The following is a 27,664-nucleotide window of genomic DNA, read 5'->3' as shown; positions in this document are numbered from 1 at the left end:
ATTCCTGCATTCTGACTGAGTGGTACATGGAAAAATACACCTCTTTGATCACACACTCTGACTGTAACACCTACTAACTACTGTGACAGGCACTTTCTTAATACCCTGTGTAGAACATGTTTTTATTATTCTGAAAAGGTTCAGCAAAATGACTTGGTACATTGTCATCTCTGAATTCCCCTTTTACCAGGCAGTTTGAACCTGTGTATGGACACCTCTGTTTTTAAAGTTTACCTTTTAAAATCTGCGTATCATCTGAACTGACAAAGGAAATACATCTTTCTGCCTTCTTTACATCATCCGACAATATCATAGATATTATACAAGGAACACTAAGAAAGAAATTATAAAAGGAATATGGAGTAGCAGATCTGGTTTTGCAGTCTCTCTCAAAGCTTAGAGCCAGGTCTGTTTTCATCCTGGCTATTATTTCCTGTATGATGCTCAATGGGCATGAGGAGCCTTTCTGGCATTCACTATTTTTGTCAACTCTGATTTGTTGAATGGGCAACTTCTTTAATAATGGTTTGAAACATTTTGTGATTCTATGCCTGATGGTGTGATGTAGCTCTGATAGTAATCCCAGTAGGAACAAACAAGGAAAAGTCTATAAATCCCACTAAGCTGTAGTCACAGCTGACAGGTTGCTGAAAGCCTGCCATTGCTTTTGCTGATCTGGGGAGGAAAAGAATGCCTTCAGCTGGGGGCTCAGAAGTACCTGGTGAATCCAAAGAAGGGCAGCTACAGCTGTGGGAAACGCTGCACTCTTACAATGCCTGCAGGACATTCAGTACAGATCAAGGCAACCAGATAGGTAAAACAGTAATTTTTTTTTTTTTTAATGTCCCATTTCTGTGCTGCCCATAAGCTCCATTTACTAATCTTCAAAAATGGATTATGATACACAGTAAATGGTCAGTGTGCAACAGTTAAAAATAACTAAGTGATGCCATCTGCTGTCTTAAAATCTTACTTAATATTACATCTGACTGAATTGTTATCCTAAGAAGTGGAAACTGCCTACACTGAGTATAATGCTAGAGCCATGGCATGTTGCCTGACGTGTGTCAAAGTTAGGCAATATAAATATTGATTGTGATTAAATACAGTAGACTATAGAATGTCAGAAGGAAATGTGATACTAGTGTCAGTCCAAAATAATTCCTCAGTGAACTTACTTTGCACATCATTTGAGGGGTTTTTTTCTACACGGTTTTGCAGAACCAGAGAGATGGGAACTCTGCCTTTCTTCTTTTTTGCTTTTTGTAATGGTCTGTAAAGCACTGACATAATCTGTTTCCCCGTACTTTTTTTTTTATCACAGTGAAAAATAATCTGATTTCTGTGAAGATAGCTATTACTATTGAACTGTTGTGACTTCATATCCTGAATGAATATGCCTTGTTTAGTATGGTGTGAGTAAGGATATGTTTAGACATAAATGTATGTAGAACCACAGTCTGATAATGAAGTGTGTAATTTCTTGTGGATGTTGGGGCTTTTAAAATTTATTATCAATACTGCAGTTATGTGTATTTCTGCTTGTATTTTTAGAAGGTACACAATCTGTGCTTAGAGTTTTGCGCAGTTTAATTTTCATAGCAAAACTTATTCAGTATACAAATATTCATTTCCAGAGGAAGTACGCTAGAACTGCTCTTCTATTGGAGCACTATAAATAACAGAAATTCTTAATTTGGTTCCTCTCTCTACTGTGGGAACATATGTGTAAGATTCACAAATGACCAAACCAACAGCAAATTAATTCTACAGTTAACCATCCCTAGAAGTGTTTTGCTTTCCAGCTGCCTTTTTATTCCAGAGATCTGCAAATCATGCTTTGACAGAGAGAAAGCTATGCATGTATTTACATCCTTCTCATAGCTTGCCATACCTCTTTTAAACTTCTGTAAAATTCCTTTGCAGCCAAACTGTCCAATCTGGAACATTAAGAAATCATGAGAAGGCTTGAAAAATATAGAGATACATTTAAAAAAATACATACTCTGTGACCCTTTTGTTTTTTGTTTTCAAAAAACTAACATATTTCCCAAATTCGCTGCACAAGTCTGAGGGCTCAAACTCTGCTTTAAGAGGCAGAATAAAATGTGAAATGGAGATTTTTATGTAATCATGGGTTGGGTTTAAAAGCACAGAAACTTTTCTGCACTTCACAGAGTTTACTGCAAATTTCCAAGTGTCCATCAACCAAAAGCTGTGACAGCATAGAATTATGATGCATTTACTTACATGCAAATCTGCTGCTGTTAATGTAGTCCCAAGTGGGCATGAAACTTGTAAACTGTGTGTTAGGCTTTATTTGGGATAGTTTCCAAATGAGTGGGAAGGGAAATAGTAGTTAGTTTAGATAATATAATCTATGAGTTCCTATTATTTCCTGGGCAAATGCTGCACTCATAATTAGAGCATCAGTAACAATGTAAGGAAATGTTATGCTCTTGGCTGCAGAAAAAGCTACCTGAAGGCAAGAGGAGATTTAAAGGTCATGTTGAAAAAAAAGCAGGAAGATATTTTATTCCTCGTGAAAACTCAAGGAGCTCCTGAGATGACATTTTAAAGAAGTTGCAAAAACATACTCGTTTTCTAATTAGCACATCTTTCTCAGGGAATGATGACTGGCTGTTAGCAAATTTTTTTCTGGAAATGTCTAGGCTTTTGGGTAACACATGTCTTCCACCATGCCAGTCTGGGTGTATGGAAAATTGAACTGCTCCCTATGTACAGGATAATGCAGTATCAGGGTGCCCAGAGTGCTTCTGATTCTGTATGCTGATGTGGACAGTAGAGTATGGATTAAAGGTATGGATGATGGGAAGGAACGACCAAGATGTAAGGAAGATGGTAGAATCATAGAATTAAAGGAAACCAGGCTGTCAAAATTGTCTTTTCTTCAGTCTGCCCACCAGTCTTTTATGCTACATGAATTCTGACTATAGCAAAGTGCTTCATAAATTTAAAATGTAAACGCAGAGGGTTTCTTTCTCTTATTCCCTGGTGTAATTATTACTTTTATAACTCTTGTTCTTTTCCAGCTGAGTGCCATTTCCAGGGAAGCCAATTCATGCATTTTAGAGGTGAGCAGTGCTTTGGGAACTTTGCAATATGACTGAAAAAATACAAAACCCTTAGTGAAGTACCAGTATGAAGACCTAGAAATGCAAGGAACCATGCACATGATCACTGTTTATCTTCATTCCTGCCATTACTGCTACAGGAACAGGAACACTTCAATGACTCATCTGGGTTTTTTTGGTTTTTTTTTAATGCTGAATTATCAGAGATGTCTGGTTCTGAGTCTAAACTCCACATTATGAGAGGCTTTGAAGTGTGCTGTGTCATGGGAGGGGCTGCTTCACCTTGCTGTGAATGAACCTCGGGTCTGCTTGAAAGACATCACCATGTCTGACTTGCTGCAGTCTAACACCTGTTGGGAAGATGGAAAAATACTCATCACAGAATTTTAATCTCTGAAATAGAAAAGGTCATTTGTTACAGACAATGAACTAGGTGCCAAAATGCAATTTCTCTGGTAACTAGGAGCAAAAGTGCAGCGATAGTGTTGGGGGTGCTTATGTGACGTGCTTGGCTGAATAAATAACTGATCAGGATCATGCTGCGGATGGCTGGGTCAAAACTTTCTTTTTTCTTTTCTTGTTTCTCTGGTAGTCTGATACCTACAATTCTTTTTCTGCAGCCTAAGATTTGAATGATGAATACTAACTTCTTAAGCAAATTTGGTGCTTGGATAGTTTGGAAGTCTGGTGTAGGATTTTATTGATTTGGAAAGATTTGCTTTAGTTCCTTCAGCATTACCCTGTTTTGTCACCTCAGGTTATTTTGATAGCCTGCTCTGTGAAAATTGGGTTGAATTGAGTCTCCTTATATGATGTAGTAATTCAAATAAATATGGTGGTGTGACACCTTAGATCAAAGTTAGGATTCAATCTATACTTGAGAAGATTTGCAGTTAAAAGTATGAAGTCCCACTCATAATGACTTGTCAGTTCAGAAAATAATTACTTACACTTGCTAGGCCAAGCAGCTATGAACTTTTTGTTCTTGTTAGAGCAAGTTCTTGTCAGGCAGCTGTAATTTTGAAATAAAGTTCGGTAGTCTACTGAGGAATAAGAATTTTTTTCCCAGGTAAGTAATTTTCTATTGTTTCCTTTTATTTTGCTTCTTGCTTGAATTAGATCATGGAGTAAAACACTAGCATCTTTGCATTAAACAAATATATCTAGTCACTCTTATTTCCTTACTCTCTTAAAATGGCTGTTGTAGAAAGAGTAAGATTTTCTGAGTGTGCTGGTTTTCTTTCCTTCCGAGCAATGTTGCAAAATGCATCATTAGTTCAGCAGTGTAAGCATGGTTGCTTCTAAGGGCCAGGAGGAATCACCGTTGGCTGCAGCACTTAATTTGTCTGGTTTGTGTGTGCAGTGTTTTATGAGAACCATTGACAGTAACTCTTTGGAGAGTGTAAATACAAGAAACAGGGTATTTATAAAGCTTCAGAAAATACCCCTTGAAGTGTGTGCATGGTAAGATATTTCTTGATGTGGTTAGGCAGCTTCTGTCATTTGTTAAATTGCCAAGCCTTTAATTGTGTTTTGTATCATCAGATCTGGACTCTATCCAGCATTGATGTTTTCCACTTAATACTTTTGGGTTTAGGGACTTTCATGCATTCTGTGGGAAATTAAGGCTAGAGATTGACAACGACTTTGGGAGTGTCCCTTGAGAGCCGATGCATACCATGGAGTTAAGGAAGGGGGGGGGGAGGGGAAAAGTAGGCACAACACAAAACCTGTTAAATTTAAGCCAAATTTCTCTTTTTCTAGTTGCGCTGGTGTTTTCAAGCCCAATCTCTTTTCTGTCTTCTGTATAGTGTATTGTGTTGACTATTTAGCTACTGGACAAATTTACAACATGGTGGAAGACTGGGAAAGGAGCATTTAAAGAGCATGCTTGCTGTGGCAGAGGTATCAAGTAGATCCAGGTTACAGTAGCTTGGTCTTTAGCAGCTTGGAGACTTCATCAGTTTTGACCTGCAGAGCGGTCTTCATACTGACAGTATCAAAACTTTGTGAGAAGATATAAAACAATTAAACTTTAGTCTCTCCACAGTACTTGTTTCTAATGGCAAATTTATAGCAGCTAGTAAGAGCAGGATGGAGTTAGGGTTTACAGACTGGAAGTTTGGTGGTGCTAAACATAGTAATTTATAATTCAGTATTGTCAATTCAAATTGGTCAAGCTATGATGTGATGTGATGGTTGCAGCCTTACTTTGTTATATTGATACAGTATGTGCATGCAACATTAGCAGTCTGCTTAGAAATTAAAATCTTTAACATCCCAGATCATTGCGTGATAAACCTTCCTGCAGCAGCTCTTGCGGTCCCTGGGCTCTCTAGTTTCAGTCACTTCAGGTTTGTGAAGGCTCAGTTGCAGAGTGGAGTTTTACAAACTCCTGCTCACCCAGGATCTTGAGGGAAATGTAGAGTCCCCAAATGTGGGAACAGAACCTGCAAGAATTTATAAACTTGGCCACAGAATGAAAATGACCACATCCACTAAAACATGAGATAATATCTCCCACACACTGAAAGAAAACAAAAAACAACATGCAGAGTCAGACTCTGAGAAAGCACTATCTAGTAAGTTTAAAACAGCACTGTATGTGTTTCTATTTTAAGATTATTTAACATAAATTGATGTTATCTAACTCCACATGTCTCCAGTGAGGGAATGTCATCCTGAGTGCACAGAACATGCACATTGACTTGGCAGAATAAACAGCTCTTCTTTGTATTTTTTTTTTTTTTGGAAACGCAAAGACAGGAAAGAGCGAATTTGATTTTCCTTGCCACCTTTAACTCCTTCCCCAGGCCAAGCATGTGTCGTAAGCTAGCAAACAAACAAAAAAGAGCTTCATTAGAACAAATAGGGAAAGGATCAGCTAAAGCTCTGAAGACATCTCAGCTTCTGAAACCTCTTGCCGGTTTGCATCACCAATACTCCTAATGTTCAGGATTTTGCATTGTATGAAGGTCACCTGGAAACCTGCTGATGGTTCTTCTCAGTTGAGCCTTGGGATGAAGTAGCCTTCTCTGGGACCTGAATGGGTGTGAATCTCCTTGCTGAAATCCAGAATGTTGACAGTGGATGGAAAACACAGTCAAAACAACACTCTGGTTTTAGTAAGCACCATGGTTCCTACTTTTTCAGTTTTCTGTGTACCTGGCAAGGGCACAGATGCTATTTTTGAACTGTCTAGACTATTCTTCTAAAAGGGATCTCTTCTTTTTCCTCTTCTGGTTATTGGTCATCAGGAAGAAGGGAGTTAGCACATCTATTTGTGAATGTGCCCACACACTGAGCCCACATAAACGTTTTACAAAGCATATTTATAGAACTGTTGTAAGAGCATGTGTCCTCAAGAGCTATGCATTTATAAAACTGACTTGCATGTAGTTTAATCAGTTGAGAAACATCGCTACTAACATAAATTTTTGCATGAGATTTTCTATTTAATGTAAAATCCACTACCACTCCTTGGTCCCCCAGTTTAGCTTTAAGAAGTTTACACATGGACACAAAGAAAAAATGTGAATGTGCCGCCCAGTCATTAAAAGTTCATGTTTCTGGTAATAGATTATTTAAATTATTTGATTATTCCAAAGATGGAATATATTTCTCCACATTTGAAAAGTCATGGCAGTAAGGCAAAGACCCCAGTGACTAGAAAAAGGGAAACATCACTCCTGTTTTTAGAAAGGGGAGAAAGATGTAGGGAACTAGATGGGTGAGCCTTACCTCTGTTACCAGGAAGGTCATGGAGCAGATCCTCATGGAAGCATTGTTAAGGCACATACAAGACAAGGAGGATGGATGATCTGAGACAGCCAGCACAGCTTCATTAAAGGCAAGTCATGCCAGACCAGTCTGATGGCCTTCTATGATGAAGTGACTGCGGTGGTCAACAAGGGAAAACTGACCAATGTCATCTACCTAGATGTCCATAAGGCCTTTGACATGGTCCTACACCATATCTTCATCTCCAATTTGGAGAGACATGGATTTGAAGGGTGGACTAATATTGCATAAGAAATTGGCTGGATGGACACAAAGAATTTTGGTCAATGGCTCTAGGTCCAGGTGGAGGCCAGTGACAAATGGTGTCCCTCAGGACTCTCATGGGACCTTCATTAGTAAATTTGCAGATGACACTAAACTGGGAGCTTGTGTCGATCTATTGAAGGAAGGAGGGCTCTGCAGAGAGACTTGGATTGGTTGGATGGATGGGCAGAGTCCAACAGGATGAGGTTTAGTAAGTCTGAGTGTCAGGTTCTGCATTTTGGCCACAAAAATCCCCTACAACGTTACAAGCTGGGGACAGTGTGGCTGGACAGTGTCTGGGTAGAAAGGGACCTGGGGGTGCTGGTAGACAGCCGACTGAACATGAGCCAGCAGTGTGCCTTGGTGGCCAAGAAGGCCAATGGCATCCTGGCCTGCATTAGGAACTGTGTGGCCAGCAGGAACAGGGAGGTTGTTCTTCCCCTGTGCTTGGCACTGGTGAGGCCACATCTTGAGTACTGTGTCCAGTTCTGGGCCCCTCAGTTTAGGAAGGATGTTGAGATGCTTGAGAGGAGGGCAACAAGGTTGGTGAGGGGCTTGGAACACAAGCCCTATGAGGAATGACTGAGGGAGCTGGGATTGTTTAGCCTGGAGAAAAGACTTAGAGGTGACGTTATCACTCTCTACAACTTCCTGAAAGGAGGTCGTAGACAGGTGGGGGTCAGTCTCTTCCACCAGGCAGCAACTGACAGAACAAGAGGACACTGTCTCAAGCTGCATCAAGGAAGGTACAGGCTGGATATTAGGAAAAAGTTTTTCACGGAAAGAATAATAAATTACTGGAATGGTCTGCCCAGGGAGGTGATGGAATCACCATCTCTGGATGTGTTTAAAAAAAGACTGGACATGGCACTTGGTGCCATAGTCTAGTTGAGGTGTTAGGGCATGGGTTGGACTTGATGATCTTGGAGGTCTCTTCCAACCTCAATATTCTGTGATTCTGTGATGCCCTTTAATATCTTCATCAGTGACATGGGCAGCGGGATTGGTGCACCCTCAGCAAATTTGCAGATAACACAACAGCAGGACAGGATGCCATCCACGGGGCCTTGGACGAACTTGAGAAAAACTTGAGGCCCACGAGCTCCTCATGAGGTTCAACAAGTCCAAGTGCAAGGTGCTGCACCTGAGTCAGGGCAGTCCCAGACATAAGAGCAGACTAGGAGAAGAAGTCATTGAGAGCAGCCCTGCAGAGAAAGACTTGGGGGTTCTTATGGGTGAAAAGCTGGACATGAGCCAACAGTGTGCACTCATGGCCCAGAAGGCCCATGGCACCCTGGGCTGCATCAAAACAAAAGTGGCCAGTGGGTCAAAGGAGGGGATTCAGCCCCTCTACTCTGCCCTTGTTACACCCCACCTGGAGTGCTGCATCCAGGTCTGGCGTCCTCAGTGTAAGACAGGCATGGACAGGTTAGAGCAGGTCCAGAGGAGGCCATGAAGATGGTCAGAGGGCTGGAGCACATCTCCTGTGAAGACAGGCTGAGAGAGCTGGGGTTGTTCAGCCTGGAGATGAGAAGGCTCTGAAGAGACCTTATTGCAGCCTTCCAGTACCTGTTACTGCTTCTCTTTCTTTTGATGATGCTGTTTCCCACTGTTAATTTTTTTTCTTTCTTTTTATCCCCCCTTCTCTCCACAGAGAAGAGTTTAGGAGGATTCTAGATTTCTTATGTTTGTGTATGTATGTTTTCATACTTTCAGTGCTATGAAAGATTGGTTGTGAAATGCAGTAGCTTCTCAGGCCATCTGCTATAGCTAAAGAGAGAACCTTTCTTACAAATGTCACCCTGTTGTAATCTGAGACCATAATAGATTTTCATTAAATGCGGTTGCTTCATCAAAGCTGACTGGTGTTGGAAGTTGCTGTGGATTGCTGCTTCCTTGGTGCTTAGAAACTGCTTGGAGTTGATTTTGTGCTAGCTTGGAAAAATCAGACTAAAATGACAGTACTCATCAAGTTTTGAACAGAACAGGCAAGCAAGCGTTGGTTGATAATGTTGGCTGGGGACATGATAAGTAAAATTCTTTTCTTCCCCCCCTGCCAACTTTGCCTCACTCTTAGCTTGGCCAACTGTGCTGGCCAGTACATCCTGACACTTCCTTTGCACACCCATCTGCTCAGCTGTGTCCAGCTGCTGGTGCCTTTCTTGTTCCTCCTCTGCTGGGGTGTTTACTGAGACACCAGACTCTGCTCCACTGTCTCTGCTGGTATCTCTGTCTGACAGCACTTGTGGTGTTTAGACAGGAAATGGAGCTCAAATATAATACCGGGCTACTGTGACTCTGAACAAGCCTGCTTCATGGCTTCCAAGATTGGTGTGTTTTGCATAGAAACTCATGGTATGTCTTCATCCAGATGTGAAAAGTTCTCTAAAATTCTATTCCTTGCAGAAGAGCCTGTTATTATTACTTCTATTATTATTGTTAATCATTTGGACAACCCATTTGTATTAACCTGATCCATGACAGTAATGCAGATGGTAACTATAACAGCAATTGAAACATGAAACAGCAGTACATGCCAACAGCAGCTAAGAGTCCAGTGGGGAGCAGGGAATGTCCAGAAAAAAATTACCCCTCTAAGCATTCACAGATGTATTTTATATATATGTAGCATGTTATACAAGTATATGCGTGCCTAATTTAACAAAACCAAATTTTTGTAAAAATCATGTGAATCTTTGGAGTGATGATTACAGACAACTGAAATAGCAGATGTGCTAAAGTTTCAAAAACAGTATTATTTCTGGAGATAAGCTTCTGCTTATTTCTCACAAGCAGCTATTTTTCTGATGCTCTGTGCTTATCTGTGTGGGCATGGAGGCAAGATAGATCAATATAGATGCATCTGACTGGTAAGTTTCCGTTGAATTTTGTTTGCAATATATTCCTTCTGAGATTCCTTGTAAAAAACCCACAGAATTTATGTATCATAGGTAGTTCCACAGCAAATTTAATACTGCTGGAATCATGATTAGTAAGGGCATTTATAAAGTAATTTCCTCTCTGAACTCTGCAAGATTTCTTTGCAGGTCAGAACTCAGAATGTCTTACATTCTTTGAGTGCATGTGTGAATAGGAGTCCATATCTTGACATTACAGCTTGATGTGAATTCTATGTCAGTATAGTCATGGTGTTGTTTCATCTTCCTTTCTCCTTTTCACATTTAACAAGTGCTAATCATACTTGAATATCTCAGGATTGCTTGTAGTCATTCATTTCTGAGTGCCTACATGGCTCACCTGGGTATTTTCTGCATAGATCAAGTTCTGCACTCAGATAACCAGGCAACAGTGTTAATTTTTGAGTAACATTCTGATAGCTTAGTTTTGTAGAAAACAGTGAGGGATTTTTATTTTAGTAAAGCACGTTGTGAGTCAAATCTAGTTCAGAAACATCTCTAAGACCATTGCCCCTCCTTTTCTTCCAAGCCTACTCTCTTCTACCCTTACTCCTCACGACTCTCAATCTATTTACCACCAGATTCAAGCTTTGTACCTCAGTGGTCCTGATATTTTGTCTTTTCCAAGGCTTGTTATGGAGTTCTCTGTTGCCTGACCACCAATGTTTTCATCACAGTCAAGTGTAGGCATTTCTCCAATGGATGGTTTTCTACATCATAATGTTGACTTTTTTATTATATTGTTGAATGTCATTATATTGCACTTTGTTGAAATACAGGTTTCTTATTTTATTTCTTTTTTTTTAAGTTCTTAGGGACACCTCAATATGCTAATGGTACATGATAGCTGCAAAATTATTATCTTTGCTATGAAAATGTTGCTAAGGGAAGTGGGGGCTTTGCGGTTTGGTTTTGGGGGGGCGGGGTTTACAAACTGCCTCTGAAAGACATGCAGTAGAAGCTATTTGTGCAACTGCAGTGCATCACCTCTAAGGGACAGCAGTAGCTCCTCACATGAATGAAGAGAATGGAAATCCAAAGAATGAAAGGAAAAAAACCTCCTGCTTTCTCAAGAGATTGACTTTCTTTGCTTTTTTGGTACTGTTGCAGGTGGTTATGTGGGAAAATCTGTCCTAGTCTAAGCTTTCTTAAGTTTCCTTGCCCTGTCCTGGAGTTGTTTATTCCTCTGTATTGCTGTAAAACTTTTTGTTTAGAAACGTAAAAACAAGAATACAATCCCCCCTCCCCCCAAAGAAACCAAAAAACCCAAACAGAAAACCTAAGGGTTTGTGCTATAGTGTATGATTCATAATGCTTTTTTTAGAAGGAGGAACTTGCTATATCCTGGTATGTATTCAGAAGTAGCCAAGCTACTAGGCTCAGACATTTGAGGGCTTTTTTTTCCCCTCCTTCTATCAGGCTGTATGTACTCAAACTTCCTGTCTTAGGAAATGAGTATAAGCTTCTTTCTCTCTCCTTAGGCCCTGGGGGTTTTTGCTGGGGTTTTGTTTGGTTGGTTTTTTTGTTAGGATGTTTTTTTATCCAAAGGGAGCTGACTAATCAGCTCCAGGAGTGGGATATGTGGGGTAAGAGGTCCAGTTTGGTTTGTAGCTAAAGCAGAACTCAAAAGAAAATGTTAACAAATATTTGCTTGTTCTAAAGGACAGATTCACTTCATTATTTATGGGCAGACAGATAATGTTTTAAAGTTAAAAAACTGAAGTTATAAAAAAAAAAGGAAGTATTTTAAAATCTGTCTCTGTAGTGAAGTTAGACAGATGCTCTTCCACATTTTATAATTTCAGCTTTTAAAGTGTCACCTTGTTTATATATGAATAAAACTTGGCTAGAATATGTGTCCCTTTACAACAGGTTTAAGTAAGATAATTGAGAAAGCACAGCTTCTTGTACATTATCATTCTAGAACAAAAGAATTCAGATTAAATAGGTGTGGTACTGAAAGGGAGATCAACTTTGCAACTATTGGAGCAGCAAAAATGGGTGATACAGCTCATAATGTAACATAAACACATGTAACATAAAGCTGTAAATAATAGAGGAAGTATTTAAAGAAGTATTATAAATACTTGCCTCTTGCTCAATGGCTGACTCTGTCAGCTGGCTATCACATTTAAAATGCTGTATTTGAAGATATTTGTGTAATCTGGGCAATTTTGTATAGGGATAATAGAAAAAAAAAAAAAGCTGAACTTTGGTATGCCAGCTGAGAAGTGGTGATGAATTTCTACAGTCAGTAACTTTTCAGTCCAATCTGTTCACATCTGGGAAAGTGTTCTGGTGTATGGCTTTGGGACTGCATGAATGTTTTTTTATGTTTAGGATGAAGATCTCTGGCTAATTCCAGACTGATCTTAGCTGTAGATTGACTAAACTTAGCTGGTGAGTTAATGGGATGGAGTGCTTGCTTTGCTTTGTATTTAAGCACACTGTAATTAGTTAGGCTCTACTCCATCGCACCTTTTTTGGATGTAAATCTCACAGCTGTGGTTTGGGAACTTCAGTGCAAATGTCAGCAGCCCTTGTTCATTGCTCTGGGGTTCTCTGTTGCAGCCTGAAATCTGACAGTCAAAATGTCAGAAGGTGTCCTTGAGATGCTGGCTGCCCTGTTTCTTCATTCTGTACAAGATGTACAGATGCTAAGTGGTAATAAAAAGCAAATGGTATCCTGCATTTCCTTCAGGGTTGTTTCATTAACATAGCAGCCTGAACCCTTGTCATGTAAGTGCATGAGCCTGGATAAATTATGGGGTAGCATAAAAGTTAAGGATATGGTAAAAGAGGGGCAGCACCAGTAGAAGCATGAAAGGATGAGTGAGCACAGCAAAACAAACCTGCTTAGAGTGTCTGCTCAAACACAAATTACAAAAGAGAGAGACTAGAAGAACAAGGGTATGGGAACAGTCCAACAATCTCTTTAAGTGCAGAAAAAATATATTGGCTTTTTTCAGAATTTTTGATAGGAAGAGCAGCCACCAATACCTATTCAGTGACTGCTCTTGGTGGGCAGAACTGGGAGCAAGTAAAAACATCCCTCAGTGCTCCTTACTTAACTGCAGGGAGTGATTGCTGTTTGCTCGGGGAACAGACCGGTTTGTGGTTCAAACCAGTGGTGGTGTGTCACTGCTCCCAGGAGTCAAGTGACCTTGTTTATAATGGATAGCTGGGCCAATATGCAGCTGTTTCCACTGTAAACTCACAGAAAGCTGGGTTCAGGGTATGCTTGTGCATATTACTTTGCAATTAACTTTGTATGGACACACACGCAAACCCCTTCTCCCATAGCTGCCTCAGTGCTTTTTGCTTCTGTAGGCAGCACAAGTGCATTGTACACTTTTGGTTCATTTTTGCCCTGTTAGAGAAACAAGTGTGTAGGTAGAAAGAAATGAAAGTGATGCATATGGTGCTGAAGAAATGAACTGCAAGGTGAAGTGGCTGGGTAGTTTAGGTATTGCTAGAGGAACCAAAAATAATTTTATGTGGAACCACTAATCCCCTGTTCTACAACACGCTTCAGAAGAATCACTATAAAACTGGAAAAGGTAAGTATATCCAAGACTGAAACTCTTGATGAAGAGCAGAATTCATATGCATTCCTGAAGATAATCTGTGCAATACTATGATGCTTTCTTTTCAGAACAGCAATTAAAAATAATCATCCCATTGTGCACAATAGATTTGCTTGCATTAAGTGTTCCTAAAACAAAAAAACATTTAGGCGTGAACATTTTTTTTAAGTATCACATTCTAGTTAGAAGTAGGATGGAGCTGCTAAGGATTGAAGGAGGTAAGAAGGTGAGTAAGCCCTCCCTTTATTGTGGAAGCATCCTGCCCTGGGTAGTATCCTTGATCATGCAAGAACTTCCCAGGGATCTTTGCTTATCATTAATATTGGCATGCTGCACAAAGGGGAGGAATATGTTTCCACTTCCTCATGAGATTTTCTTCAGTAGTGTGTGATTTTGTCCTTTTTCTGACAGAGCTTTCTCGTCATGCTAATGGTTTCTTCTCCACTTTGTTTTTTTGTTGTTGTTGGTTGGTTGGTTGGTTTTTTTTTAGCCTGTTCAAATCTCAGTCCCATAGAGTAGAATTTCAACCAGTGAGAAAACACTTGTTCTCATTGGTGACAGAGCAGGGATCCCTTTGGAATGATTGAGCAGCTGTGGTTGTGGAGAGGGGTTTTCTCTTCAGGTGTCGGGTGGGAGACCTGTCTCTGCCATTGTATTTCATGATGTAGAGATTTGCAGTGTGTGTTTGCAATGTGACATTGTCCCCATTGTATGTGCCTTTCCCATGATGGAAGGAATGAGAGGGGAAGGGACATCTGACAGATGTGTAGGCATTTTGTTTAATGCTGGAAGATGTAGTGGTGCATTAAGCTGAATGGAGTAACATTCTGTATAATGCAGAAAGAAGGAGAAAAAAGGAAGAGGAGAAAAAAGAGGGTAGATGTATGGGGGGAAAACCCAAGAATTTTAAGGATTTCTTAAGGATTTGTTCTCTACAGGATCATACCGTGGAGTAAAAGGCCTGCAAGGGATTTGTCAGCTCCTTGGAGAGCCTCTTTCTTTTTAAACAATGCAAAAGTGCCAGAAACCTGTCCTTTGGATGGGGAAGAGCTGTGTTGTGTGTGAGTGTTTTGGAGAAGTTCTGTATCTTGGAGGAAGAGGAACCGGAGTGTGGTTTGACAGTTGCTACAGCAACTAACGCGTTTTTAATGGAAGGCAAGGATAAGTGATGGTTTAAAGTCTTGTGTAACTGACGTACCTTCCCCCGCTTCCTGCCAATTTTCCAGTATATTAAAACAATAAGTAATTTATGACTTCAGCTGAGAAATGGCTCTATGTTTGCCCAGCTCAGCCTCGTTTGCAAGACTGCATGATCTTTACAGAGACAACAGAGAAGAAATTATTTACCTAACAGAAAGCAGGGATTCAAGCGTCTCTGAAAAGTACACTTTTCAAGGGACAAATGTATTCCTTGTTCTGCCTGAAGAAATTTTGTTTGATGTGGATGTCAGTGGGACAAGCCTTTTTTATCTCATCACTTCCTTTCTTTGCATCCTCTCCCTTCCTCCCAGCCACAATTATTTTTTTGCGAAGTTTTTAAAACTCTCTTGGGTTACTATGAAGTTCTTTTTTGTGTAGGAATGATGATGTATTATAGAGTAAATGAAAGCTGATGCAAACCTGTGGCAGGAGGGGAATTCTACTGGCTGTCCTGGCATAGATGTGCTCCAGTAATTGCTGTCCAGAGAGAGACTTTAACCCTTGTAATTTTTTAGGACCCAGCTGCCTGCTGTTATCCAGGAGAAATGATACATGAGTGGAAAACTCACATCACATCCCAGAGCATAGAGACAATCACTTTAGGATTCAAAAAGGTGCCTAAATTGACAGTCTGTTTAAAACGACATATTTTAACTTAGTGGTGGGTTTGGTTTTACTACTGAAATTTAGGGGTATTTTACAGCTGAATTTCAGGGGAAGAAAGTTTGGCTAATACTCTTATTCTTTGAAATGTTGCCTGAAGTCTTAGGCTGCAAAAAGGCACTTTGCCTCCCCCCTTGGGTTCTTTATGCAAGATCAGAAGTAATTCTGAGTTAAGGCTGCTGATTTTAATTGAAGAGTAGGTATTAAGCCATTAATCATATTTGTAAATGAAACATAAATATGCACAAGTATAGAATCTTAAATACAGGTTTTTGCCGTTCTTACTTTTAAAGCCCTGTTTTCATGAACCAAGCATGTTTACCTAGCTCTTCAGAACTAAGATTTATTTACAGATGTCCTTGTTAATATTTTGAGCATTAACAACTCATAACCAGAGCTCCCACATTTGTAGGTTTGAACTCTGTGTTTCACTTCGCAGTTTAAAAGAAGAAAGTTACCTTCAATACAATTCATGACAACATTACACTGTGCATTTTCAAAAAATTATGACTGAACTAAGGGCCAGTTTTCAAGTGAATGACACTGAGGTATTTAACTGGAATAAGTTCACTGCTCTTGAGTTGCTGAGAAGCAGTGCATGAAGCATGCACATTTTTTTTCCACGGATGAAAAAGTAATAAACCTGTGCAACCAATTTTATGCATTTTAAAACTCAGTAGAGGATAATTACTACCTTCTTGCATTCATTACGGCATTTTGTGGATTCATCTGAGATGAGAGAAATAACTGAAATATTTGAACTAAAGGGAAGACTGACAAAAAGATCTTGTTTTAGATATTCATGGGTTAGTGACCAGTAGTTATTAGAAAGGAAATTTGCAAAGTTTGAAATCCACGACATGAATGTGTTCCTCCCCATAGCATCCTGTCTGCTGTTTTCTTCCTCCTACAACCCTCTCCTCTTCCATCCTTACCCAGACCTTGAGATGGCTTATCCTTTTTGCTTCTCTGACTCATTCACTTGCCCCAGTGACACCACCCGATCTCCAAATCTCTTTTACTCTCGTTCCTTCAGGGTCTCTCAGGATCACCCTGCTGCAAGATTCTCCTTTGTCTCACCATCTTTCCCTCCTGAGACAAACCTGCTTTCATCTCTCTCATCAGCTTTTCCAACTGCTGCACATGTCCTTTCTTGCTTTTTTGTCAGATAGATTGATTCAGCTCCCTGAAGGTTTTTTTGGGTTTTTTTCCATCTAGACTTCTAGGCTGGCTTTCATCCCCTCCATGGCACCTGACTGCCCTTGTCCAGCATCCTGTGACTACCAAATAGCACTGTGTTATTAGAGGGACACCAGCAGAACTTGCACTTGATCAATGCATTCTTTCTGCTCTTTAGGTCACACAAAGTGGAGGTCTTTCAGCTCCACTGAATTGTTAGTGAATGTGGAGTGATTTCCTAGGAAACACATAAGGACACCTGTGACATGAAGAACTATATGTACCTGAAAATGCTAACATTTTTATTCTTACATTGTTCTGTAAAAGGTAGAAAATGGTTGAGAAAATGTGATGGTCAGGGTGCAATTACACAGTATGCAAACCTCCCATACCTTTCAAGGTAAGGTTTTCTCCTCTCAGCTGTATGTAACTGTGTTTCAGATAAGTCTTCCACTTAATACTGTGACTTACGCTCTGGCATGACAGAACATGTAGGTATTTATTAGATTTTTTTTTTCTTTTTTATAAAACTTGGTATGCTGCTGCTTTTTCATACAATTATTGGATCTCTGATTCATGGGCACTCATCTGGAATGTGCCGATGCTGCTGACAGCTGTAGGCATGCAGCACACTTTTATAAATTGTCTGAAAACTAAACTTTGAGAATTACTGGATGATTCTAATATTTTAGTGTCTCGTTTAGCCAACCACTTCAGACTTTTCTTTAGATAAACTGGAATTTCTCACCTGAAGAAATGGTATCATGTGAAAGCAAAAGCAGGTTACTTGCAGTTTGTAAGACTAATCAGTCACCACTGGCTTTAGTAAAAAACTTAGGAAGATTGAGGCAGAAATATATTAAGATACTCAGAAGAATCTTATCCAGTTTAATTTAGTAACCTAAGCTAGTGTTATTTCAAGGCCTTTTGGGCATGGATATTGCACATTCATTTTTTTCCTACAAAACTTGAAAGAAAAGTAGTCGTCTCTTTTTACTTATTTTTTCCTCAGATCAAAAATGACAGGAAATGATTTGCAGTTGTCTTGAAAGTGAATTCTTGCTAAAATGGTTAGGAATAGCTACTCTTAAGTATTTTCAAAGTAGCATTAAACCAAAGAATTTTCTGCCTTCATACTGATGACATTACAGTCCAAAGGAGTTGAACTGAAGCCCAGTTTATGCAATTGATGATAGTATTTTATTGTCAGAAAACAGCACTCCTGTCTTTATCTTCAGCAATTTTTAAAGACAGAAAACTGTAATTTGGGAAATTGAACAGAATAATTCCATGTTTTCCAGCAAATGGTTCTTTAACGAAAACAGGTGGTCAGCTGTTAATACTAAGAGCCTCCATATGCAAAATTGTCCACAAACATTAAATTCAGCATTCTGTGTCTTTGAAAGGAAAGCTGGCATGACTTGGGTTCACATTGTTATGATAGAGTATTTTTTTTCCACTGCCCTTGTCATTCTCTAAGGTAGATGCACAAGCTCACCTGAGGCACCACTGAATTTTATTGGGTAGAAAGAAAATCTGATTTAGTTTCTACTGATTTTGCTCCGTCAACAAGGTCATGTATTGAAACTGTAGTCGTGACTGGGTTTCCATTCTGTAGTTTAGTACTAATGCACCACTAAAGGCACTGATCTAAATTGAATGGTAAAAGGTTGTTATATTCAACACAAACCCAAAAGACAAACTAAAGCAGAAGCAGGGAGATTGGGTCCTCCAGACTGCACAGCTTCATAGCAGTGAACATGAGAGCATGAGATCTAGAGGAGATGTCGCCTGGCTCTCTCTGTGCAGCCTAACATCAAAGAGAGATGCTAAATCCTCTGCAGCAGGAGAGGGAGGGAGCTGAGTCAGTGTCTGGGGAGGTGATGCTCAAGATGTCAGTGCAAGTGCTGCCAGGCTGGGAAGGCTCAGGGACACACAGAGGGGGTGCTCTGCAAACCTCGGGAGGGGCTTCTCCTCTCCATGTGGGGCAGTCACTGGTGGGTACAACCCCTTCCTAACTGGTTCCCTTACCTAAGGAATGGGGCTTTGTGCAGTGAGCTCCTTATCCTGTGGCTAGCAGAGAGGTCACACTGTGAGGCTGTGGTGAGGAGGATGTGCCTTCTTCGAGGACTCCCTTAAGCATCCCGTGATCACGTCCGGTGAAGAAAACCCCCTTGGCAACATCAGTGTTGCACTATGACCATCCTCCTGTGTGGGGGTTCCTGGAAGACATGTCCAGGGGGTGCCTGGTATGTGGGAATGTAGTGTGGGATACTGGAGCATGGTGCTGTATTGCTGGAGCTTCTGGAAAAAGCTCTTCCATAGCATGTGAAACCTGGTGAGTCAATGTGAAATCTGTAGCCTTATGTAAGAGTGCACTTAAAAAAGAGTTAGCTGCAGATAAGGGGTGACTGAGATATGTTGACTTTTGTTATCGAATAATTGATGCTCTTCTAAAAGCAGTTGGATTCGAATTTGTTGGATCAGCTGTGGTCATAGCCTGAGAGTGAAACTTTTGACAGTTGCAGTCCTGTTTGGACCAGTTGCAGTAGGTCTTTCTATCCAGGACCTGGTCCACTATATGGAGAGTTATGGAGTGTTATCTCTGTTGCCTACCCTCGGGAGGGGCTTCTCCTCTCCATGTGGGGCAGTCACTGGTGGGTACAACCCCTTCCTAACTGGTTCCCTTACCTAAGGAATGGGGCTTTGTGCAGTGAGCTCCTTATCCTGTGGCTAGCAGAGAGGTCACACTGTGAGGCTGTGGTGAGGAGGATGTGCCTTCTTCGAGGACTCCCTTAAGCATCCCGTGATCACGTCCGGTGAAGAAAACCCCCTTGGCAACATCAGTGTTGCACTATGACCATCCTCCTGTGTGGGGGTTCCTGGAAGACATGTCCAGGGGGTGCCTGGTATGTGGGAATGTAGTGTGGGATACTGGAGCATGGTGCTGTATTGGTGGAGCTTCTGGAAAAAGCTCTTCCATAGCATGTGAAACCTGGTGAGTCAATGTGAAATCTGTAGCCTTATGTAAGAGTGCACTTAAAAAAGAGTTAGCTGCAGATAAGGGGTGACTGAGATATGTTGACTTTTGTTATCGAATAATTGATGCTCTTCTAAAAGCAGTTGGATTCGAATTTGTTGGATCAGCTGTGGTCATAGCCTGAGAGTGAAACTTTTGACAGTTGCAGTCCTGTTTGGACCAGTTGCAGTAGGTCTTTCTATCCAGGACCTGGTCCACTATATGGAGAGTTATGGAGTGTTATCTCTGTTGCCTAATGTCTGCGTATATAAGTTTGGTTACATGAAACTGCCAAAAAAAGAAGGAAAGCAGTTCTGGTAGCTTTCTAAGAAAGGCACTCAGCTCTTTGAAAGAGGCAGCTCTCTTTGATATATGATACCCTGGAGTGTTAAATGTGAGCCCAACCTTGCAGCACAAAGGGCTGCAGTATTTTTTAACCTAAAGACATTTGGAGAGTTTTCAGTGAGGCCTGGCCTTTGTTTCTAAGTATTTATATAATCTACATTCCCAGAAATATTGATAGTTACATGCAGTTTTACAAGGAGCTGTGTTTAACATCTAATGTAACAGCAGCACTTGTGTAGAGCTGTCACTTCTTTACAGCCATGCTTATTTACATTCACAGGTCTGACAAGTCTTTCATCCTGGTTTGTATTTCTGCTGTTTCCCATGCATCATGGCCAAGCAGTGGGTTTATCACTGCCACTTTGCCTGTGTGGTGGTGGTGAGGTGTCTGAACTGTGCACACACCAAGTCTCTGACTGAAAGAATTTCCATAGCTCTCACTGCATTGTGTGCAGCCTGGGTGGTTACATAGCTCTCCATGTATTTATGGGCATGGAAATAATCTCTGTTGGAAGAAGCTGCTGTTGACCATGGGGAATTCTATTAGCAAAACTGATAGGAGAACAAAATAAGGAGAGGAGCATCAACAACTGCACTTATAACACTCACTGATGAAGAAATGCAGCTTCTGCCACCTAAATTTAACAGTGCGAACTCCTAACACAAGTTACTGAAGAGTAGCAGCCGTTTGTTCACCCCTTCCTAGATGTGTTTGCCATGGAGCATCTGTGTTAGCAGAGCCAAATTCTGATGCATTGTCAAAATACTAATTTTTCTCAAAAATAACTGTTACCATGTCACACTGTTGTGAAGTCATTATGGATTTGGGTTGTAACTTCTTCAGGGGTGAAAATAAAGCCAGGCTGTAAGAGTGTAGCAGCCCTCAGCTTTTGAGAGCTTCCATACTGCCAGGGTGTTGCTTTTCCTGCAGAAGTAAAGGCAGCCATGGAAAAGCCTCTGCTATCTGCAGTGAGATTCCTCTTCTCAGGAGTGTGGGTCAAGGATGCCTCCTTTGTTATGCAGGAAAGTTGCACTGTTGAGAGTGTAGGTTCCCTTGGCAAGCAGCTGTGCTCCTGGGCTGGTGGAAAACAAGCTGGGAGATAAGATGATCAAAGACTGGCCCTCTCTTCCCAGCATATACAATGCAGAGCATCTTAGCCTGGAAATGAAAGCAGACTGGGGAAATGGTTGTACCAAGATGCCTGAGTCTCTCTAGTTGTCATTGGGGATTTTTGCTGAAGAGTAACAGCATGGCCTTCAGTCATAATCATTCCACATAATGTTTTTTAGCTTACTGTCTTGGGGTGATTTCCTCCTAAACTTGTCTCAAACTGAGACCATTTGGGACCATTATCTATAGGTCAAATTAAAAGTACCACTTGTTGATTGCTAAACTCTGCTAACAGATATGTTACATAGGAGATAACAATTGAGAACAGAAGCTGGAGGGTTTTTTTATGGTAGCTGAATGTACAGGAGCTTTCACCAATTAAGATTTTACATCTAGATAATCCTGTGCAGTTACCTTGCTGTTACAAAACAGCTGCTTGGCAGTGGAGCGACCTGTCCACTCAGAATGGACCTCAGAAATGGGTAGGGCAAGATGTGGTCCGAAAGAAGAGATGGCTGTGGCAGGTTGGGGAAAGCTAAACTGGAGAGCTCCCAGTTAATGGGATTACAAAGAAAAATCTTGATTTGCTGTGCACGTGGTCAGTCTAGAGACTTATTAACGTGGTCTTACTGTATTTTAAGACTGGTCACTCATGGGTCATCCCGATCAGGCTGTAGATGTGCTCACAGGCATGTAATGACAGGTACTATTTACCCACAGAGAGATAGTGCTGCATTGCCTGCATCTCTTACCTTTCAGGGTCTTATCAGACAGATTATCAGGTTCTCAAAATGATAACAAATCCTGGACATTGGCTGAGGTGGTGCCAGGTTTCTTTGGCTCTGACAACCTGAACACATGGGTTGATGGATGGCTTGAAAGAGAAATACTGGGGTGCTCTCCTGCCCATGCCCACTTTTTCTCTGGGTGCTTGCAAGGTGCTGTATCACTGAGTTGCTTCAGACCTGCTTTGTGTCCCAAGGTTTACTTTTCCCATTTAGCATGCTATTGTTTGAAATGTCAGCCACCTCCGGCCTCATCCCGCCTAAGTTGTAAAGTTTTCTCTCCCTCTCTTCACTTGGCTCGGGAGATGGGGAGGTTTTGGGACCATTCCAGGGCTTTTCTGAAGCTGCTTTTTCCACTGTCAGGCGGGGTCTGGCACTGAGTCAGCCACTGCTTCCTGGTTCTCACCCTTCCCTTGCAGGCAGACAGATGACCTGCCTTAAGGGAGTGACCTTTCTTGGAAGGTGAAATCAGGCACATAAATTAAATGCTGACCATGAACATTAGCCACCTACACACCTATGAATACATTAATCCTGTGTTAGCAGTCCCCAGTGCAGTGTTCATTGATTAGCTAGTTATTGTTTGTGCAGTGCTTTGAAGATGACAGCAATATTTACATTTCTCTAATCATTACAGATTAGCATATTACACCAAGGCAGAAACTTTACTGAGATAATTTATCCATATTCTGATGAAGGAAGACTGTGTCTGTTATGAGAGCTCATGAGGCACAGAACTTATTTGTTACAGTTCCTTCCTCTGTTTGTGGGTTGTAATGTGAACTGACTTTTCTCCCTGCTCCGGTTCTTCTCTGGAAGACTCCTCTCTCATTTTATGAATGCTTGAGTGCCACCAGTTTTATCTTGCCCAAGCATCTGTGGAAGAGGATAAAGGAAGACACTATTTAAGCATCTGGATGCATCCTGGGCTGCTCAGGAAATAAATAAGTACATTACCTGTCTCTACAAAGTATGATCAAGGGAATTTGATCCGCACCTCTTGACATTCACCAGGGCTGAAGGAATTCCACCTTGAGGTGTGCGTTTCCTGTTCCTTCCTTAACCTTGATCTTCATATTTCTGATCTTTTCTGCCCCCTCCATTTAGTCTTTACTGTTAAAACTGTTGTCCCTTGTGCCATGCTTAACTTGATCTGAGTTCATGCTTTGTATAACTAGATGTGAGAGAACATATGATCTGATAATAATAGCAGGCATGCTTTTTGAAGTTAACGGTGTATGCGTAACCATTAACTTAAGGAGGAGCTCACTTGGGCCTAAAATAACACTCCTTGCACAGACACAAAATTAAAAGACTAAGTCATGTGAAAAAAGAGCCTGTGTCTAGAAATCTCCATGTTCCTGATCTTACCAGTGGTTCTCTTCATAGAGATACTGCACTTGGATGGACAGTTGCTGTCTTCTGGGCTGCCCACGCAGTTGGGAGAGTTTGGGAGGGGAACCTGAATGGTGGGAGGAACCAAGAGGGTGGCTGACCTTGCAGTTAAGGTTTCTGTTAATTGCCTCTTTCAAAACAGCATGTTCCAGTTGGGCTCTTCAGTGTTTGCTCTAACTGTGAGCTTCTCTCTTTGTCAGCTGCAGGGGAGTGATCTCTACCTTAGAGGCCTTCAAAATGATCTCTTTCTCTTCATTAATCAAGGACCTAATCAGATTACAGGGATCTAAATGGACTTCAAGCACTAAGTTTTTAAGTTCTGTGGAAATTTTCCACTCCTTAACATATGATAACATGCAGACTCATTTAAGTTAATGGCACAATACTTCTCTCAGGAGATCATTTTCTAATTGATCTTATTGCTGGTAACATTATCTCTGGACAATTAGTATCTGATGGGATCCCTTCACTCCTGCTTGGTGAAGAGATGAAGTCTCCCAGGGCAGCTGTATTCCACAGACAGCTGAGTTGCTAGGAATCCCTGTGGGGCCCCAAAAGATTCTTAACGCTCTTGTTTTTAAAAGAATGTTTTTCAGTCATTTTACATGGCTTTGATGGTAGAATGTAAGTGATGGAAAAAAAATACCTGAGTCACTTCATGCTGTTCTTTTTCGTCATGTTATGATATTTGAGACTTTGCAATTTGGTTGATTTTAGCTGTCAAGAAGATAAAATTTCCCATGGATGCTTTAGACTTGAGAATACTTGTACTTTGCTGAAATTTTTAGGCAACAATAATAAATAGTCTTTGCATGTGAACTTGTATCAAGAGAAACAGAGATATTAATCCCTTGGGGAAATCATAACTGTTTTGCTTTCTAGATGAATTTCAATTAATTTCATGTAGTCTCACATAAATTTTCATCTTCTTATTGTAAGTTCTCTTTCTCTATTTTATTCTTTGCTTTATACCAGCGTGCCTTTGCTTTTCCCAAAGTTTCATCTACTTTTTTCACTTGTCTCTAGTGGGATATTCAGCATGTCTCACACTCTCAGCCCAACTCGATTCTGGATCTTGGGAAGTTCCTCCATCTTCTTTCAGGTTGCAGGTTGGTCATGTAATGTCCCTTACAATCTGCTGGAGGTTTCCACTCTTTTCCTGTCATTTTTCCCCTCTTGGTTTTCTTCCCCATTCTGTCCCTTTCAGTCTCTTACAGGATTTTTGCCCAGTTAATTGGCTTACAAAAGACAGTTGCCTGTGGCTAAACAAAATGAAGGGTTTTTTTCAGGCATTGTTTCTCTCTACCGATGTGGGGGTATACTTACAGCTTTTTACCGGCTAGGCTTGTAGTTCAATGCCTTAGAAAGCCTCGACCAGCCTAGAGAGGTAGCCCGGGCAATCCAGCATTTCAGTAGCTCTAAAAGTGGCAAAATGGTAGCTGCAAATCTAATACCACCAGTAGAAGCAAAGAGGGAGAAATATAGCTCTTAGCTTGCTTAATTTCCCCCAATTAGAAGCTTTCAAAAGAAACAGATACTCACAGATGTTCGCAGAAAGAGCTGCAAAGCCAAAGAGGGCGGCCCCCCCCTTCCCCCTGCCTTGGTCCTCTCTTTTATTCAGAGAAGGGGAAAGGGGAGGACTGGGGGCAGACCCAGGGTGACCGGCCAGTCAGACACTGCTGAAGAGTTTGAGTTACATTTGGTTTTGCCCGCGCTTGGAACAAAGGGGTTCAGCTTGGGGAGGGGGAAGGGAAGCTCGGAGCAGGCAGCAACAAACCTTGAGTTTCAGCAGTGCCCTATGCCAAATACGATGTGCATTTATAGAGGTTCCTTTTTCCCAGCCATAAGTCAGTAGCTGTAGGAAGAAAAAGGAGCTCGGCAAGATGCAGGTGATTTTCCTCAAGTTGTCTGCTCCATGCAAATATGTTATGCTTGTATGCCTTCTTCTGATGTGAAAGGCCGTATAACAAAGGTAAAGGTGAGGGAATAGAACTTAAATCCAGGCGTGTAACTTTTTATCTGAAAGAGGAGTGTGAAAGTAGTGGATATGTTGCTTCATGGTAAGTTGAGCTTACCTTTTGTTCTTCCTTGCTTATATGTGAGGAAATAAGGGAATAATTCTGTGTCAGGTGGGAATTAGTAAACTGGGTAATGCTGCTTTCAAAATTTAGAAGTGGTAAATACATGGGGAAGGGATTCTGGAGCAAGTGACATTGGAGTAGTGAGCATTTTTGTAGAAGTGAACTATGTGTGAAAGAAAAAGATTGTTTGCACTTATCATTCTCTTGTCACTTCATGTCTTTTGTCAGGGTAATAATGAAAATGGACCTTCTGAAATCATAGATGACAGTTATAAGTCATTGCAAGTGTAGTGGTTTGGTCCAAAATACTCATTACTGTTTATCTGCTGTGAGATAAGAATTAGGAGAAATGCAAAGCAGGCACCAAACTTGAAAGAATATAAAGAAGTTTATTAACAGACCTAAAAGAAGAAAAAAAAAATTATACCACCTTCAGGGGCCCAGGCAGGGCCTGGCCGGGCCCACTGGCCCCCACTCGGGCCCCGCAGCCACCTGTCCCAGCGCCGGAAACGAGAGAGAGCTTGGAGGGGGAGTTTGCCTATTCTTAAATGTGGATCACAGAGGTGGTCACAACTTTAAGTGGCTTAGAGAATTGTCCATATCCAAACTGGCCAGCTGATAGGTTCTATCAGTTCCCAGAGGAAACTGTAAGCACCCCTTAGCAAGGACGTCCCTTCCGGGACTATGCTTGCTAACCTATGACAGCAAGGTAGTAATAACATGGACATGTAACTGAGAGTTGACTTCCTCTTGCGAAGTTTCCGTCTTAGGAGACAGGTTTTCAGAAGCATGGACTCAGAGATATGCATTTCTTGTGTTTACAAATGGTTAATGTGCCAGTGGGCTTCCCAGTGGATTGTGGCTCTGAGCTGTCCTTTGCAACCTTGAAAGTCTTCTCATGGTAAGCCAATAGGTAAGAAGATGCACAGATCTCTCAAAATGTTGATAATGTAAGATTTTGGTTGCCGTTCAGATCTACTGGCCTACATGCAGAGGGCTGTTGCCTCTGTTTTTTTTCTAGTCTCATTCAAATGAACTATTTTTTTATCTTCCTTTTTCTGATACCAGTTCCTGATTCTCATTTCTCTAAAAGTCTCACTTTGGTTCTCAGAAACAAATGAAGGCATTCAGTCCGGTCTTAACTTGCAAATTAGCTCTAAGAACAAATAAGGCTGAACGTTTTCCACTTGAATTCGGTGTTCTTGCTTCTGCTTGTGCTGTAAGGTTAGTAACCTTTTAATCAATATTAAAGTTTTGTCTGTCCAATACTTCTTATTGTTACCATTCCCCCCACCAATACTGTTCTCTTCTTTTTTTAATTGTCTTCCTCTGTTTTTGCCTTCTTTAATTTTTTTTTCTGAGTAATCTCTTGGAAAGGAGGTTTTTCTTCCCCCATTGCTGCTGCATTTCTCTTCTTGTGAACTGCGCCTCCTGTGTTTTGTGTGTAAACATCCATTGCTGTAAGCTGCTCTTTGAGATCCAGAGGCAGATACAGGACCAGTTCAAGGCAGGCAAGTAGAGGTTTAAACTCTTCTGTTTGTGTTGTGTTACATGGTGGGGCAGTCCCGTGCGGTGAAGTTAGAGATGAATTGAAGTGCATGATCCCCAGTGCTGCAGTAGCTCCTTTCCAGCTGTCCATACTTCTTCTCTGTAGGACTTTGAGATGAGCTGTGTGTAGCTTCCTAGGGCTGGAATGGACACTAAAGAATTATCTAATAATGGGGTTCTGCAAAATGTCTGGTGTAGTGTATAAGATCCTTCCTTTTTAAATAGGAACACTTGTCATACCATTATTTTGAAATGTTTGATACCATTTACACTTTTTTGAGCGAGCATCCGTGCAGGGGGACATTGCCATTATGTAGAATGAAAGTCTCTGTGTATGGGCAGCATAATGTAAAGGTTAGGTTTCACTTTGTTTGGAAAAGCAAACAGTTGGTTTGAAGTCAAGTAAAGCTTTTTCCCCTCCTTCTCTCTCTAGGTGGTTGCTGTTATTCTCACATTTCTTTGTTTTTTAAAACAGAAAAAAAGAGTAAAATTATTTTTTTTTAATTGGCCATGCATTCTAAAAATACAGAATATTTTGGATGAAAAGTGGATTTGGTAGTAGAAATATGACTTTCTTTTGGCTTCAGGAGATGCTGCCCTGACAGTTAAGCTAATAAGAACTAATCTTCAGCATCATGCATAAAGGAGATGAGAGCAGAAGAGATTATGCCTTGAAGTTTTGTCAGTGATGCTG

The 27,664-nt window shown here is 40.9% G+C and overlaps 1 protein-coding gene across 2 annotated transcripts in view; it reads left to right on the top strand.

The window, feature by feature from the left end:
* ARHGAP6 (Rho GTPase activating protein 6) overlaps positions 1-27,664 on the top strand; it is a 120,773-nt gene that overhangs the window by 1,593 nt on the left and 91,516 nt on the right. Inside the window, exon 1 of one of the 2 annotated variants that reach the window (XM_017737108.1) lies at positions 26,558-26,646. The exons of the other annotated variant lie outside the window; for it this stretch is intronic. The gene's annotated coding sequence lies outside the window, so the exon portion shown is untranslated. Of the gene's footprint in view, positions 1-26,557; positions 26,647-27,664 lie in introns of those variants that run through there. 2 annotated transcript variants of the gene reach the window in all.

Source organism: Corvus brachyrhynchos, unplaced genomic scaffold, assembly GCF_000691975.1.
Source record: "Corvus brachyrhynchos isolate BGI_N302 unplaced genomic scaffold, ASM69197v1 scaffold83, whole genome shotgun sequence".
Lineage (NCBI taxonomy): Eukaryota > Metazoa > Chordata > Aves > Passeriformes > Corvidae > Corvus > Corvus brachyrhynchos.
Note: the sequence above shows the minus strand (reverse complement) of the source record. Positions and strands in the feature narration are given on the sequence as shown.